Source organism: Portunus trituberculatus, chromosome 16, assembly GCF_017591435.1.
Source record: "Portunus trituberculatus isolate SZX2019 chromosome 16, ASM1759143v1, whole genome shotgun sequence".
NCBI lineage: Eukaryota > Metazoa > Arthropoda > Malacostraca > Decapoda > Portunidae > Portunus > Portunus trituberculatus.
The window spans coordinates 3,896,587-3,910,359 of NC_059270.1; the positions used below are offsets into that span (position 1 = coordinate 3,896,587).

At 34.4% G+C, this 13,773-nt stretch overlaps 1 long non-coding RNA gene across 2 annotated transcripts in view; it reads right to left on the reverse strand.

Moving 5' to 3' along the window:
• Positions 1 to 13,773, reverse strand: part of LOC123504501 — a 30,424-nt gene that overhangs the window by 13,927 nt on the left and 2,724 nt on the right. The window lies entirely within an intron of this gene.

Consider the following 13,773-nt stretch of genomic DNA (forward strand, 5'->3'; position numbering starts at 1 on the left):
TATATATATATATATATATATATATATATATATATATAATAGGTCACCTCTGTACGTCCTAAACTTGCCAAATCAATTAAGCTCATTCTATTAACAATGTTTATCACAAAGGAAGCACAATGACCATTACAAGATTAATAAGTCTGAATAACAGGAAACCTTTGTTTCCAGACAATAAATCTACAGGTAATGACAGGATCAGAAAACAGACTCAACTGAACAGCAAAACCATTGATGGTATACATAGCATGGCAATGACTGCATTCTGCAATGAAACATTATCCTACTGACATGTAAGAAGTGCAATAAGGCTTAGTATATAGCAGTGTTTTGAAGGATATGATATGATAAGGATTTTATGATGCAGTTACAGTATTAACTACTGTCTGAATAAAAAAACAATTGTCTACAGTTTGTGGAAAGTTCTGAGCATTGGGATGACATACACAGTATACTTGTATGTAGATGTATTACATTATATTGATAAAATTAAATGCAGGGAGGAAATTGAAGAGTTTTCTGGTACACAGTGGAGATGAATAATAACATCTAGTTTATATAATTTCAAATGACATTACCCTACCTGGCCAGCCAATGCTTGAAGGTGAAAAGCAATTGAGATGGACCTTGTCCTGTCAGATATTGCCTAGATTTAATTAAGTAAGACTTGCAGATTTGAAGTTAGACATTCTGCTACACAAAATAATGTGGGTTAAATGGTACAATTCCTAAATTGATTTTAGTGGAGACTATAAAGGAGGGAGAGTTAGACACTGGTTATATTGAAAGAAGAAATTCATTGCAACTGTGAACTAATGTACACAAAACACAGAATTTTGTTAGTTGTTCTTTAGGACAAATTTTGGTACTATAATTAGTTTTACAAGTTGTATGATAACAAATATAGTTTTTGCTTATCATATGCATACTATCTCAACCCATTTTTTTTCTTTTCTCCCTTTTTAAAGTAAGTATTCCCACATATACATTACACAATATTTCACTTTCATGACATCCTGAGTACACACTCCTTCACTCTGCTCACAAGTACAGTGAACCTCCAGTTTTTCATGGTTCAGTTATCACCTATTCACTTTTCCATGTTTTTTCATTGAAATTAAATACTTTTACAATGCAAGAAATCACAATGATAGTTGGCACAAAATTGGCTGCAGCTTTATCAGTAGCCAAGCCAAACATTTCATATTTTTACTGTTTATTTTGTTTACTGAATTTTGTGTGTACAACAACCTCTTTAATCCTTTAAAGCTACTGAAGACTTGCAAATAGTGGCATATTTCAAAATTAACAAATGCTTGTTTTTATATTATGAATATCCTAGGTCTTATCAACTCCTCTCTTCTAACTGACCATCTTCAGCCTCTTCCTTATTGCTGCAATGTTGCATCCCTTGCTACTATTTAGATTTAATGTAGTTACACTATAAGATCAGAGTTGAAAATTGAGACAACCATGAACACTGCAGGACCAAATCAAAATAACATGATTGATTTGATTTTCATACAAGATTTAATATTAAAAACATTTGTTTAAGTATATCACAACTCATTATTTCTCGAAGAACATAACTAGTTAAGTTTCCAAATCCTGATAATCTGTCATTCACTCCTAAATCTTTGATTCTTTCCATACTTTTGATTTGATTTCTTTCTCTAATTTCACATTGACAACTAAAGCATCAATCGTCAATATTTTTTATTCTCTCCCTCCTTTCCCTTCCCTTCCCTATCCCCATCTGTGTGTGTGTGTGTGTGTGTGTGTGTGTGTGTGTGTGTGTGTGTATGTGTATAATTCACCACAGTCATCTGCTGGTCACCCAGCCAGCCTTCCCCATTACGGAATGAGCTCAGAGCTCAACGACCGATCTTCGGGTAGGACTGAAACCATAACACACTTCACACACCTGGAAAGCCACAACCCTTCAAGTTTAATCCTGTACCTACTTTGCTGCTAGGTAAACAGGGGCTACACATTATGAGGCTTGCCCATTTGCCTCGCTACTCCTGGGACTTGAACCCAGGACTTCTTGGTTGTGAGCCGAGTGTGCTAACCACTACACTATGTGGTGTGTGTGTGTGTGTTCACATGTTCTTACTTGATTATATTTTTACTGATTCGAATCAAGCTCGTAATGTTCCCTCTTTTATAGTTATTTTGTCCTATTTATTAATATGAGTGCTCCTTGCACACACAACTACTGTGTCAGGATAATAGACATATGTAAAAGGTAGGAAGACAAGTTTCAGAGATGTATATGGAAAAGGGAACTAGATGTACAAGAGGACAACAAAAAATATTAAGAGTAAATCTCTCAGTGACAATCAAGAAATATAGTTTACTTTATCAGAGCATTGAACTCTTGAGTAGTTTAAGTGATGAGGTGGTTATAGTTATTAATGTGAGGAAATTTAAAGAGAAACTAGATAACTGCAGTTATTAAGACAGGACAAATGAGCTTTAGCTTGGATCCCGTACAACTAGGTAGATATAACTAAATACAGAAGTATATATAGTCAGGTTGCCACTAAAATTAAAATGATAATGTGAACTGCATCTGATGTGTGGGTTAGTTTACTTTCAATGCATATTTTAATGCTGGAATTTTAAGATCTAATGCAGGGATAGGCCATAATGAACTGTAGAGAACATGCCCTGTCACTAAAAAAAACTTACTGCAGTGATCCAGAACTGAACTCACAACCTTTTGCCTGTAAACTGAGCACTGTACTACAATACCACCACCTCACACCCAACATCAAGCAATACTACTTCAAGATACATCACTGCACTAATCCTCTAAACTATCTGACCTACCACAAGGAAAGAGCTAATAGTATCAAGGGATAGATTACTGTAAAAACTGCATAGTGGGACATCATACTCCTGTCCATCACTAATGTGTCCCCATCCTCTAGTGCACAGCTCCGTCCCGACACACCAACACCCCACACTTCAAATATTTCCTTATTTGAACTTTTTAAATTAATATTTCCTTAAAGTCATCCCCTAATTTCAATGCAAATTAATCTGGAAAAGTTTTCTCTTATATCCGATTTTACTTTAGTACCATAACTAAGCATTAAAAAATTCATGCTGCAATATTTCTCTCTCTCTCTCTCTCTCTCTCTCTCTATATATATATATATATATATATATATATATATATATATATATATATATATATATATATATATATATATATATATCAATTTGTAGTACATCATATTGGCTTGATCCACCAACTCCTAGGAATTTCATAAGATAATTGTAACAAGCATCAGAAAGTTAAAAAGAATAATAGAAACTTTCAGTTGTGGTTATTCAAGATGACTAAATAATAAATACTCTTGCAAAACAATAGGAACATCTTTAAAGGGCAGATGTAATTGCTTTAATGAGTTTGATTCTTGGTTTTCTCAAGAAAGATGGGAAAAAAGAAAAAGTATGGTTGGCAGATGGTCATTGTTTACATCAGCTTACTGTAACATCATCCCTTATAATTCTGCATAATTATTTGATCAATAAATCAATTGAAAAGAAGAAGTCAAATATATCATGACTTCTTGATTTCCATCTAACCTTTGTCTATACCTCCAAGTCATACACATGTTCATGGGCATAGAAAGAAAAGGAAATATCCAGCATCAGCTGCTTCATGCTGTTGTGCTTCATGTTAGCATAACTGTTAAAGATCATGTAGATGAACTTGTATAAATAAATAAATAAATACAATGTATGTGACATATGAGCAGACTTGGCATAGCACATTATAATGAGTATGTAGGTATGCTGATCACTCAGTGAAATGAAGTTCTAGAGAACAGAAAAAGTTCCTAATCATTCTACAGGTTAAAACTCAATTCACAAAAGAAAATTTAATATCTGCATGTGTCACTATTTTTACAGAAAATCTTGCGTGTAATTTTCTTTCATTTTAGGATTTTCACCTTAACCACCTCTTTAATATAACTGTAAACTGCTAAAAGCATTTGCAGGAAATGCAGTACCTTTTGCAAGCATCGTCACAAAGCAGTGTCTCTCCAATCACTTCCTGCAACGTTTTTGTTATAACACATTAGATATGGATAAATCATTAATAATTACACAATCTCCTCATTTTTAATATATAAATATTCTATCTATATTATCATATAAATAAACAATCATACAAAAATGACCATGCTACTATACTGAGTGTCATGGCATCCAGCAGATATGTATTTACAATGCTGCACCGCAATGCTCGTAAAAAACTGACACTTCTCCTCAAGCTGCTTCTCCTCTTTCATAACAGATATCTTCATTCACCCACCATCTCATGCCATATTAATGTTAATAATAATAATAATAATAATAATAATAATAATAATAATAATAATATTATTATTATTACTATTATTACTACAGTTACTATTATTATTATTATTATTATTATTTTATTTATTTATTTATTTGTTTTTTGTAAGTAATGATACAAGAACATTGGTAGCAACTTCTTTGAAAAGTACAATATGTGCTAAAACTATCGATTGTAAGAAACTGAAGTGACTGGCAAGCAATATGGGAAGTGACCTTGCAATGCAATGTGGCAATGCCACACTGTTGCTTTTAAGGGAATTGCTGTGCTTGAACCACATTTACTAATGGACAGTATTTGAGTTACTTGAAGCTGATGCAGACTACATTTTCTAATTTAATCAGTATATTTACCATTATTGTAATCCAGCAATTTACATAGCATATATATATATATATATATATATATATATATATATATATATATATATATATATATATATATATATATAAATGGTCAAATGGCAAATGTGTGGCTCAGTTTTCTTACTTTGTCTCAAGTTCACAATAATTTTTTCCCCCCATGTTTATTATTATTTCTCCTTTTTATTTATTTTTGTTACATGCCTTTCCCATAATGCCCACTGTGTATATCATGAAACAGCTAGCAGCTGCTTGGCTCTTGATGCAGACACAGCTGTAGGTACTGGGCAACTCTCTACAGTGTCTCTTTTCATGGCCATAAAATTTTCAGAACCTTATTAGTTTTCATAATTATTGCTACTCTTAAGTTGTTCCTATGTGATATTACTTGATATGAAAAAAAAGTGTACATAGTATGTAATGTGATATTTTGTTTTTAGTATTCAAAGTTTTGGAATGTAGCCCCATATTTTTTGCAGGTACAGTAGTATGATTAACTGAACCTTATGAATATAACTTATTTACCTTTTCTTTCTCATTTCATCATCAACATGGTAGAGATTCTGTCAAGTGGTTTAGATATCATTTAAGATTTTCATTAAATTATACATAATTATAATTTTATCAGATAATTATGTATTACTATTCTGCAAGTCTTATTAATAGGGATAAGTCATGATAAAACTCCCATAACATTCTCCATCAGTAAACTTTGTGGATAGTTCATTGTACTGAAGTGAAAGTTGTCTTGTGATGGACCTCTCAAAGTATGTGAATGTACAGCATGTGCAATGACAGGTAATTTTGTTATGGTCTCAAATGTCTCTTTTCTGAAAAATCATCTACATCTTCACTTTATGTATTACTTTATTCTGCTTACCCACTCACTCACTGTAAACAAATGTGTATGATGGAAGGAAACCAAATTCTCATGCCAGTACATTTAAGCCTTATTCATAACAATACTCTTGAAGACAAGTGAACAAATGGCAATAACTATTAAGGATGAAACCTCAGTAACTGTTGTGGTGCATGCATCAATGGCAAGATGATACCACTGGTTCACATGAGTACTACACCAGATTTCTTATAATAGCTGCTATTTCTGTAATATTTTAATAATGAATGTTATGTCATTATACAAAGGCATTTTGAAAACTGACTTTGCAATAGATACATGGGCATATATGTGCAATAGTGTTTTGAGAACACTGTCAAAGTTCAACTCGAGGAATGACTTTGATTTGCCTTGAGTTTATATTTATAGTATACAGTATATACACATGTAAATCAAGACACATACAAGGAACACTTTCCCATCCATTTCCCTATCCATTGTGGCAGATAGGTTTCTACATCCACTCACAAACTTTATGTATATATTTTTGCATGGTTTTATGGAAATATGTAACATCAATTAATAAATAATATACAAAACCCATACTCCTATCCAAACACAAGTCACCTTCACAAGTTTTCGTAATTTCCTACAATGTTATCAACTAATACAAATTATGCTACATTTTTCATGGCTTCTGTTGTTCTTCAGATTTACAGTGGTTGCCAACAAAATCATATTTAATAAAACATCATGTGCCTCATTTCACACTACACAGTATCAGTCTGACTTTAATAAGGTAACATCAGTTTTGGTGGGGCTTCATAAATGCTGAGAAACATCAATAGCTAATTTGTGGTATGCCTTTCCTTGAGAGTGACTATTGGGAAGAACACATTACACTCACTCATTCCTTAACTGCAGGGCTGAGTTATCAGTGATGCTGAATACAACTGTTACTACCTTTCAAAATGTGCTTCAGTCCAATTTCTGTATGAATATGAAAAAGAATAATATTATGTAAATGCCTACAAGCACTTGATTTTTAAGCACTATGAAAACAAAGAAGAGATAATGATAATGACTGGCTGACTTTTACACACAGCTTATTCCACTTTCCTTCTAGAGCCTACATACCATCATCACTGCCAACAAAACAATAACCACTTTGGGAAAACATGCGAACGAATGAACACAAATACAGGAACTTCAATGTTGAAATGAGAGAAAAAAAAAAACTGTAAATGTGTATTTACCCATTTCTATTTTCATGGAATTTAGTCAAAGTCTTGCTTTCAAAAAGTGTATGTGTGTGTGTGTGTGTGTGTGTGTGTGAGAGAGAGAGAGAGAGAGAGAGAGAGAGAGAGAGAGAGAGAGAGAGAGAGAGAGAGAGAGAGAGAGAGAGAGAGAGAGAGAGAGAGAGTAATTATATATTTATGTATAAACACACACACACACACACACACACACACACACACACACACACACACACACACACACACACACACACACAGGCAATGGGACAGGATGAAGTCTCAGGCAGAATACTGAAAGAATGTATGGAAGAACTAGTAAGTCCTATATACAACATCATAAAATGCTCAATAGAAAATGGAACAGTACCAGTAGAATGGAAAAGAGCTGAGGTGGTTCCCATATATAAGAGCGGAAGGAAGGAAGAACCTTTAAATTACAGACCGGTATCACTAACTAGTGTAATATGCAAGATGTGTGAAAGAATAATAAAAAAACAATGGATCGAGTTCCTTGAAGACAACAAATTAACATCAAATAGCCAATTTGGATTTAGAAAAGACGGTCTTGTGTAACTAATTTATTGAGTTTCTATTCTAGAATAGTTGATAGAGTACAAGAGAGAGAGGATGGGTTGACTGTATTTATTTGGATTTAAAAAGGCGTTTGACAAAGTGCCCATGCAAGATTACTATGGGAGTTAGAGAAGGGTGGCTTGAAAGGAAGCACATTGAGATGGATAGAAAATTATTTGAGGGAGAGAAATAAGGACGGTAGTTAAAGATATGAAGTCCAAGTGGAGAGCAGTAGAAAGCGGAGTGCCACAGGGGTCAGTATTGGCACCAATACTTTTCCTCATTTATATTAACGACATGCCAGAAGGAGTGAACAGCTACATAAATCTGTTTGCAGATGATACGAAACTGTGCAGAGTTATAAAGCAAAAGAGGATTGTGAAATACTGCAAGAAGACCTAAATAAGATCTGGGAATGGAGTAAAAAGTGGGAAATGGAATTCAATGTGAACAAAAGCCATGTCATGGAAATGGGAAAGAGTGAAAGACGACCTGTGGGAATCTATAAGATGGGAGATGGAGTAGAACTGGAGAAAGTAAAAAGGAAAAGGACTTAGGAGTGACGATGGAAGAAAACAATCAACCAGTAAGCCATATTGATAGAATTTTTAGAGAAACATATAATTTGCTAAGGAATATTGGAGTAGCATTTCACTACATGGACAAAGAAATGATGAAGAAATTGATAAGTACTATAATAAGACCCAGATTGGAATATGCAGGAGTAGTGTGGACCCCTCATAAAAAGAAACACATAAGGAAATTGGAGAGACTACAAAAAATGGCTACAAGAATGGTTCCAGAATTTGAAGGGATGACATATGAGGAGAGACTAAAGGCTATGGATCTACCAACCCTGGAACAAAGAAGGAGAGAGGAGACCTGATACAAGTTTATAATTTGATCAACGGAATGGACCAAGTGGATAATGAAAAACTGATCCTGAGAGAAGAATATGACATTCGAAGCACAAGATCGCATAGTAAAAAGCTGAGAAAAGGAAGATGTCTGAGAGATGTTAAAAAATATAGTTTCCCGCAAAGATGTATTGAAACGTGGAACAGTTTAAATGAAGAAGTAGTGTCTGCAACAAGTGTGCATACTTTTAAAAGTAAGACTGGATAAGTGTAGATATGGAGACGGGGCACACGAGCATAAAGCCCAGGCCCTGTAAAACTACAACTAGGTAAATACACACACACACACACACACACACACACACACACACACACACACACACACACACACACACACACACACATCTCTTAAATTGTTTTCTCCCCTTCCATCTCATCCTCCTCATTTCTCTGATGGGACAGCTTAGGGAAGCTTGTATATGCCTCTATCTTTGACTGGCTGATATTTCTGAACTACCCTGTGGATATCTAAAATCATATAACCTAAGACTATAAGTGTCAAGGAATAAAATTACAACAGCGAGTTTTTAGAATGAATAGTGGAGCTGCAGGACAGGATTGAGCACTGCCTCTAATGTTTGCAATAGCAAGTGCCTTGTGACTTCACATACTTAATCTATTTCTATTGCCTTAAACAATTCTGAATATATTGCTTTGGAATGATTATCTCATATGTGTGATTCTTTGTTATCATGAGGTGTATGTCCATTCTTGTTGGTCCAGTCTCTTCATTTTTCACATCCACTTGAAGATCTCTTGGTTGGTTGGGTAAGCTTCTTGCTCTTTAGACATAATTTTTAACTGTTCTTCAAGCTGAAGATATCAGTGAAATGATCCTGCTTTGTGACAAAATACCATCATGCAAAAAGAAATTTTTCACCTCAGAGCTTCTCCAGGATGTAACTTTCACAATTGTCTCTACAAAAGGACCAATGGGATATATGTGTTTAGTCACAAGAAGCTTGGTTCAAAGGCCATTATAGGTACAATCCATAAATGCAAGCTAGTTCTTATTTGTTTATGGTCAGACCCTTTTTGCAAACTTCATAAGTAAGAGACAAGAGATGTGATGTGGCACAGATAACACAAGTGCACATATAAGGTATTGTTTGGACTGTCAGTGGAGCATAGATGATCCAGGAAGCATTTACAGAAGAATCCCTCTTCCTTCCACATAAGGCTGAAGTATTGTTAAAATCTAATCAGCTCTTAGTGACTATTTCTCAAATACACCATAATTTTCTACTTGCCCCTATTAATACACTCAATACACCATTCTCCATGCCCACCAATCTCCTAACCCCACTCCCTCATAAGCCTGCTATCTTCATCTTATTTTACATATAACCTTCCTCTCATAACCTCAAGATTGCTTGTTATTTAATTTCTCTCCACTCTCTTTAGATGACTGAACCGAGATCTGCATTTGAGCATCCCACTTTGTACTCTAGAATTCATCCTTACATAATATATCAACTTGGTGGTGTAAGCTATGCACAGATGTATTTTTCCTCTGGATTATGTACTGTATCTCATTACTCATACTCTTCATATAGTCATGTTGGCCACTACTGTACTAACTATGCTTACAAAAAAAAAAAAAAAAAAAAAAAAAAAAAAAAAAAAACATATTACTTTGGAAGGAAAAATAATAATAAAGTCTTCAGTTATGCATCTTGGGACCACATGATTATAAGAATAAAACTAATAGTAACAGTTAAGAAAGTGAATGATGGATCTATGCACAGCCATCACTAAAGACTTATTGCTGCTTCATTATGTAATTTAATAGTTAGCCTTTATCTTCATGACATTTTGACACACACACACAGCTCAGTGGTTAGAGCGCTGGCTTCACAAGCCAAAGGACCGGGGTTCAATTCCCCGGCTGGGTGGAGATATTTGGGTGTGTCTCCTTTCACGTGTAGCCCCTGTTCACCTAGCAGTGAGTAGGTACGGGATGTAAATCGAGGAGTTGTGACCTTGTTGTCCCGGTGTGTGGTGTGTGCCTGGTCTCAGGCCTATCCAAAGATCGGAAATAATGAGCTCTGAGCTCGTTCTGTAGGGTAACGCCTGGCTGTCTTGTCAGAGACTGCAGTAGATCAAACAGTGAAACACACACACACACACACACACACACACACACACACACACACACACACACACACACACAATAGTGAGAGTACATCAGCTAAAGAAAAGATTGGATAAGTCTAAATGGCATGAAAACAAAACCCACAAGTGTAGCTTAGGCATTGTATACAAATAGGTAAATACAACCAAGCAAAGACACCTAGATGGAGATTAAAGAGGTTAGAGAAAGAAGTGGAAGTGGTATGTATGTACAAGCAAAGACCATCCATATTTTGAAGACTATTTTGGACTAGGTTAGATATGAAGACAAAATAACCTGAGCTTAACCCAAATATACTCTGTTACAACTAGGTAAATACACATACAACTAAGCAAATACATATTCACATAGTGTGCTAACACAGGGTACTGTATCTACATAGCCAACTTTCAGCCTAATAATTAGATTAATACAATAATCCATACACACAATAATGTTTCTTGTCACATTTTATGGTTATCGATGGTTCCACCATAGATAACAAATGCTAGTGAAATACTTGACTCCAAGACCTCTTCATTTAGTATGAGAAAAATGTGAATGTAGCTTCTGTTTAGACAACAGTAATTTGTAACCTGCAGGTAAATTATTACTAGGTTTTCTTCTTTATTTATTATACGAAAAGATACTTTAATGATAAGATAAATGGACCATTAAGATATTAACACAAGGAATTAAGACCAATACAGACAAAAATGTGTAAGGTATTGGATAGCAACGAACTATTTATGAAGCAAACTCAACGGATTGATACAGCAGGGATGTGTGGAACTGTGGAATGCTTCTCAGTGGTGAAAATATACAGGCAATACAGTATAGCCATCACATGTATATAGTGTATAAGATGTCAGGAGAGTGAGGCACCACATTGGTGTGAACAGATGTTAGTGGATGGGCAAGTTAAGCCGGCAACCACACACCAGCATTAGTTAACGTCCAGTAATACATAATGTAAGCAGTAGTGAATCATTAGTGTTAAAATAATGAGTAGCATATGATGCTAAATATACCTAAGCTAAGAGTCTATACAGCTCTCTAATTAAGGATCACTGGTAGGTGGTGCCAGTCACCATAACAAAACTTAATCCCTAAGGGATTTCTGTATTTTGATGAGTGAGACTTTTGGTAACCTCTGACCTTAAAGAGGACTTACCTGAAGGGAAAGAGGCAGATCAGTGTGTTTATGTTTGTATTCATGGAGAGGAATCCAAAGGTTAAGAACAATGTTTCCTTCGTTTCCTCTGCTGAATTTATAAGCACAAGCAGAAATTATTTAAGCATCAAATTATGGTGTAGTATTTGTACCAAAATCATGAGATGGTGTGCATCTCACTATATTCCTGTCCAAGCAATGTACTAGTTGCTTGGGGAAATGTGAACATGGTAATGGCGTCAATTAGTTGGTGCTCTCATTTGCTAAATGATCCTTGTTCCTATGTTGCTAAATGATCCTTGTTCCTATGTTCATTTTACAACATACAGCAAATCTACTTTAAATTCCCATCACAACCTTTATTTTCATTCATTTCTATGATACTGCATTTGTGTCTGTGTAGTCCAGTACTTCATTAATAAATAAGTTTTGGCAAAGTTGCATGTTTTCAAATTTTGAGGATGCCCAGACCCATTTATGGATGAGAACACCAGCTCTGACACTGCTACTGTGTGTTCTTGACTGCCTAACTTTCTGGGACAGTCAATGAGTACAGACTTGTAGAAATGGGCAAATGAACATAAGTAATAAGTGGGAGCACATGTCTAAGGTGAGCATTGGTGGTGCAGGTGTGAAAGTACAATATTTTGAGGATCCATCTGCAGAACTTTTAGAACCTTCTGCATGTGAATCCTTACTTAATAAGATTCTGAAGAACTGAAAGTAAAATTTAAAAAAAAAAGAAAAAAAAAAAGAAAAAAAAAAAGGAATAGATAAATAAATCCTTTCAAAGCCAAACTTAAAACAAGAATCTTTCAAAATAATCAAAGGAACTATCTTTCCAAAAGTAACATACAACTCAATAAACTTTCAACCTAACTGAAACTTCTTTTCACTTTCAAACATTTTCCTCGTGCTTGTTTAATCTTATTTCACTTGTGCAACTGTACCTGAACCTCACTGAATTGAATCTACTTCAATTCTTGGCTTGACTTCAGCTTACTTAAACAATTATCTGAAGATAGTAAGCTTTAAAATTTAATGACAATTGTTAGTTGAACCTGTTACATGACTGAGAAGGTTCTTACTACTGGCAACAAATTGTATTTCTACAATAACCAAATGCATGTTTCACCAATGAATACTGCAACATCTGTAACCATTAAGGCAATTCTCACAAACAAATCTGATTTCCAGTTCTTTATCAACTAATAGCATTTTGAAGTAAAAAGTTTTTCGGATATTTAAACTATTTTGAAAAAAGTTCAAATATTGAATTGGTTCTCAAATTTGGATGCTGCATGAGTCCGGTGAAATCTAACCTCTGTATTTTGCAACTAATTACTTTGTATTCAACATGAGCTTGTTAATCTCAAAATGATACAATGTAATAAACTTCACATTCCATAAAATTCAAATTAGGTCTCACACCACGTCAATGCACACCTGACATGTAAATATGTATACTGTACATACAGTACATGTTTAAAACGTTTGATTTACTACTCTCATATAATTTAGAGACAAAATGTACCTGTAATATTTTCCCTCTTATCTTTAAGAAGCCAGCATTTTCTCTTATTTCCTCTATATCTATGTAACTCCTAATGGGAGGAGTGTCTGCTTAATATTAAGGTGTAAATAATATGGAAAGGAGTGTACATACATAAAAGGCAACTCACCAAACCTCAAATACTCAAAGGTTAAGTCTCAACCATCTCAGGAGGACACTTTACTTCCCTCTCTAAAGAATAACAGAACTGCCACATCTTTCTTAACCTACAAAAGTTCCTTAGAGATCTTTAAAACAGAAAGCTTTGCCCAACACATGAAACTGAGGTAATGACACTTTTCCTTGCTCAAATTAAATTCTGGTTCCTGAGCTGCAGTTTGGAGGAATCTTGAAAAACAAACTCAACATTCAAGATCATGTCATCACAGATTCTTTGTGAAAATGTTGTTCTAGCTTTATAACTACAGAGAAGAAGGAAAAAAAATAAATAAATAAATAAAAAATTACTGCTGCCTCTTTTTTTAAACAATTGGTAATTTTTATTGACTTTGTATGTTCATATCTTTGTTTAAATAACTGGTGAAAATGGTCTAAGTTCACTTCAGTACATCGCTATATGAACACTACACATTCTTCCTTACTACTATTT